Below are 4,910 nucleotides of genomic sequence, written 5' to 3'. Positions count from 1 at the left end.
TGGTCACAGTAACCAGAATTATGACTGGTAATATTTTAGATATACCAGAATTTTAGGGATTCCATATAATTTCTAGAATATCTATATTAATACTATTTTCTCATACAATATAACCTAGGAAGATTTATTATTCATTTGACATACTTCCCATGTTATTTAACATACCAAGTGAAATTTACTAGTTTAAAATCTCTCTTTGGGGAGTTTCAGGGGTCCCTCTGTATCACCCCAAAGTTAACTGGAGGTCAAAAGAACTTTAATCAGAATTTGATATTTGGGAAACTTGTTAAAAGGTTTCAAAACACTTGGTAAGATAAAAGTATAGATCACTGTGAAAGAGTACCTACTCATTAACAAGAAAATATTTCAAAGGTAAATGTAGAACAGATCACTTAAGGGGTATAAGAAGCTTTACAATCTGTTACTGAAGGCAGATTAACATTTTAAGAAAACTTTGTCCTCTTAACAGAGAGAAAACTAAATCTACTCTTGTACCAGCTTACTTCTACGATTCATTTACTTTGACCAAATTTATTCTAAACTTAGCCAGTCCCGACCATGTACAAAACTGTTTTCTCAGGGTTCCTCTGCCACAAGCTTCCACAGCTTTCTATACTCATGTTATTTTGTCCCTTATCTTCTTTTTCATTCAGAAGTAACCAGCTTCAGGACAAAGCTACTATTTTCCATTAACAAAATATAACTCCATTCCTTATATCTTCCTTTACACATTCATCTTACTTTCCTAGGATACTGAGATGTTTCCCTTAATAGCAGAGAATAGTTCAGGGTGTCACCAACCATTTATTATTTCTAAACACCTTTAGTTTCTCTGTAAGAGGAAGTCAAATGTTAAGTAATTAATATTTTAATCCTATTTTATCTGAAAATGGCATAGCTATTTAATAAATTCCCATCATTTAATTTAACACAACTCTAGAATTTAAAGATACCAAACATTTACAGAGATTATCTTAAGCATACATTTTAAAAAATATATTTTTAAACAATTTACCTAAAAGCTCTCATCTCATTTGCATTTAACTTACTCAGCATTTTATCACATTACTCTTTTTTTTTTTTTTCTTTGACAAATCTGCAACAGATATAACAGGACCTTATTTGACTTTCATTAAACCTAGGTAGAGTAAAGGTATTATACTTAATATTGATGACTCTAAAGATGTATATATTAATTAGAACAAACTTAAACTAAATACCAAGTATTAACTTAAAATTGAATGTTTTCCAGTTCACATGAACATGAAAGTCAATTTGGTCAGTTTTTATTTTAGAAATATTTAATTTGTAAGCTCTAATTTTTAAGTCAATTAAGCAGAGCTCTTTGATTTTGATTTTTTTTTTTTAGCAGTAGAAATATATCTATAATGTCTATACAGACTTGTAAACAGACAAAAGCTAGAGATCTCATAGCTTCACTTTAAAACTTACTTATGAGTTAGGTATTACAATATAAATTTATTGCTTATAAATAACAGTTGGAGGAAACTGAATTTGTTTGCTCAAATCACTAAGGCTTACTATATATGAAAAAGACATTTAAAATTTCTATTTGTCCTTGGCAAAGTCTGAAGGATCTGTCAGATTTCTGAGTTTTAAAATGCCAAAAAATTTTTTGGCCTTAAGTTTTATCTCATTGAGCTAATTAGGCTCAGTCCTAGGTCACTGTTTGCTGTATTTATATTTCTGATCTGCAAGACAAAGACAGATGCTTCCAGTTGCCCAGAGAACTGGTCTGTCACCTAGATCCAATTGTATCTTCTTAATATGCTTTTGTGTATCAGTGAGAAGAGCTCTAAACAAAGAATTCCATGTTTTAAAACTTTAATGTTTACTTTATCATGTCTTCAAAAGCTTGCATAAGGCACTTAGTAAGGTCTTTTTTCCTTGAGTTATAAGTTAAACCCAGGGTAAATCTCTTCTTATTTTTTTTATTAGCCCCTGAATATTAGTTTTTAGTTTTGCCTTATATTGGATGGCCCAGGTAACTCTATTGGTTTCTTTTAGTTTGTTTAATTAAATTTTTTTGAGGGAGATATGTGCCCAGCCTTATAATACCACGAAGGGGAAGCGTTTTCCCATTGAAACATATTTATCCCACAACATAATTAAGCAAAAGATGTTTATATAAAGCCCATTTAAATATACCAATTTTACAAACTTCTATCTAAATTTTATTAACTCTTATACCTTTAATTTTTATATTTATTGGGTTTAATCAATAAGTCTTAATTCTGGAAGGAGTGCCAGAAGACTTTTCTTTTATTCCTTGTCCACTTTATCTAATTTTATATAAAAGTCTCTGGGATCCCCAAGTTTGAGCCAAAGGACTTAGGCCCTTGTCAGTTTTTAATTTGATTAATTGGTCTGTTGCCCCAATTATTGATCAGGTATCTCAGTCTATATATATTTCTTCCAGACCTATGAATATATACATGTTAAACTGGGGTAAAGCTGACTTGTTTGAACTTTAATGTTGGGGACCAGTAGGTGATCCCTTTGGCCTTTATTTTATTTTATTTTTTTTTTATACTTTACATAGTGTAGTATTAAAGCCTTGTATCTTAATCCAAAAATGTCCATTTTATTTATCCCATTCAAAATAACCATCTAAAAATATTTTCCATTTGGTATAAGTTCCTTATTTTTTCTTGTTAAGAAAAAAAATCTTTCGACATCTTTACATTCCTTTTTCCAGTTACTCAACCCAAATAACACTAATTATTCTAACGTTTTTGTTAGCATCTCTCAAACCCATTGAGGGGAAAGGGAAAACACAAATGTAGCTTTCCAAACAGGTTTTGTTTTTTTTTTTTTAAACTAAGTTCTTAGGTTAAGCATTAGATATATTTTTTCACCTTTAAACTTGATTGATTTTAGTAGGTACCAATAAAACAGCTGTTTATAATGAGAGCTCTCTCAACTTTCATCGATTTAGAAGTTTCTCCAAATTAAAGGATCCAACATACAGCCATCAATTATGTATATGTATGTGTATACGTATATGTGTATGTATATGTCTGTATATATATATGAAGTGATTTTAAACCGATAAGAGGAAGAGGCTTTTCCACATGAGAGTGAGGGGTGTCACCTAAATAAAATTCAAAAGTTTACTCCACAAAAAGTAAAGGCCTTTATGGTCCAGGGTGATGCAACAAATGTTAAGATGGCAAAATGCCTGAGAATTGGTACAATCAAAGGATTGTTGAGAATCCCAATTTATTTGCTTGGCCGCCATATGTACACAATACTTGTACCTTTTGAATGGCAGATTCCAAGTTTTCTTTTAAAAAATTGAAACACATAAATGCATACATACACATACATAAAATGCCCAGAGAAAGATAAAATATTTACATTTCAAGGACACAGGAAGAGAAATCCAAGTTTCCCCTAAAGGGGAATTTGTTTTTATAAGGTCAGAATTCCAAAAAAATGTTTTTATCAGGCCTGGTTAGTTATTTCCAGGGTGGGATTTTTTAAATTCCCAATTAAAGTTGTAAGTTTTGTACCTACATAAACCTGGCAGGGGGATTATATGGAGGCTGGCAATCAGTCACTTTTCTTTTGTTTTGAAAGTTCTATTCCCCATTCTAAGGTTGGGTTGTCAGAATAAAATCGCTAGTAGGTTTTCCCTCAGGGACACCTGCACGGTATGAGGTCTTTGCCTCTACCACTCCTACAAGTTTCTCAGTGACCTGAGAAAGCTGTTGCCAGCCAGGAGGAGGGTCCCATTTTTGGAGTTGAAAGTTTCCTCATAAGATTTTTACTTTTATCCCAACAAATTTAATGGAGGTAGCCAAACTGAGGAAAGCATTAGACCAGCCTATTACTTAACCACTCAGTCCAGACCCCAGTATCTTTTTACCGGGCCCCACCTGGGACATCTCCACTGAGTGGGTATTTCCCTGGTATCTTTCAACCAGCCCCACCTCGGACACCTCCTCAAAGTGGGTATTTTCCTGGTGTCTTTCAACCAGCACCCCCCCACCAGGACATCTCGTCTAGGTGGGTATTTCCGTATCTTTCAACCAGGCCCCACCCAGCATGTCTCCACTGGGTGGGTGTTTCCCCCCAGTATCTTTCAACTGGAGGGCCCGGTACCTGGATACACCGCCAAATAAAACTCAGGATCATCAACCAATATGGGAGACCCAAGAACTAGGAGAGACTCACCCAAATTTGTCTGGACTCTGTGAGGAGGTGCATGGGCACAAAGGGCCAATGCTGGTACCAAGGCTGTGGTTCCTTGGAGAGTTCAGGCAAAGGAGAGACATCTGCTCTGGGTCCCTTCGTGGTCGCCAAAACCATTGACTGAAATAAATGGACAGCCTAAAAGTTGAGAGTTATGTTTTATTTGGCAGGAGGACTTGAGCCAGGATGACAGCCCCTCAGATGGCTCTGAGGGACTGCTCCGAAGAGGTAGGGGAGGAGCTAGGATATAAAGGAGCTTTACAACAAAGACCTGGTAGTTGGAACAATAGAAGATTACTAGTTATCTAAAGAAATCCAGGCATCTTGAGTTCAAGAATTTAGTGCTTTTCTATGTATGGGAGGAAGCAAACATTCAGCCTCATTGAATTCATTCCTTTCACAAGCATCTATCTAGGGCCACTATTTTGTCCTTTATTATTGTGAGTCCACACAGAGAGAACCATTGAGAGTGGCTGCAGATGCTGGGCTGTAGGTCTGTCCTTACTAGGGGGTGGCAGCAGCCACTGATGTCTTGGTTTCAGCATTTTTTGTTTACTATATGGTTGCAGTATTTTCATTCAAACTTTCTATGCCTAATTCAGCTAGGAGGCCACCTCAACTGGCCTCAGTCCTGGGAGTAGTTATGAAATACTGTTTAGGTGAATTGCCCAAGATGTTTTTCCATATGTTTC

This window comes from Camelus bactrianus, chromosome 9, assembly GCF_048773025.1.
Source record: "Camelus bactrianus isolate YW-2024 breed Bactrian camel chromosome 9, ASM4877302v1, whole genome shotgun sequence".
NCBI classification, from domain to species: domain Eukaryota; kingdom Metazoa; phylum Chordata; class Mammalia; order Artiodactyla; family Camelidae; genus Camelus; species Camelus bactrianus.
This window is presented reverse-complemented; position numbering follows the sequence as displayed.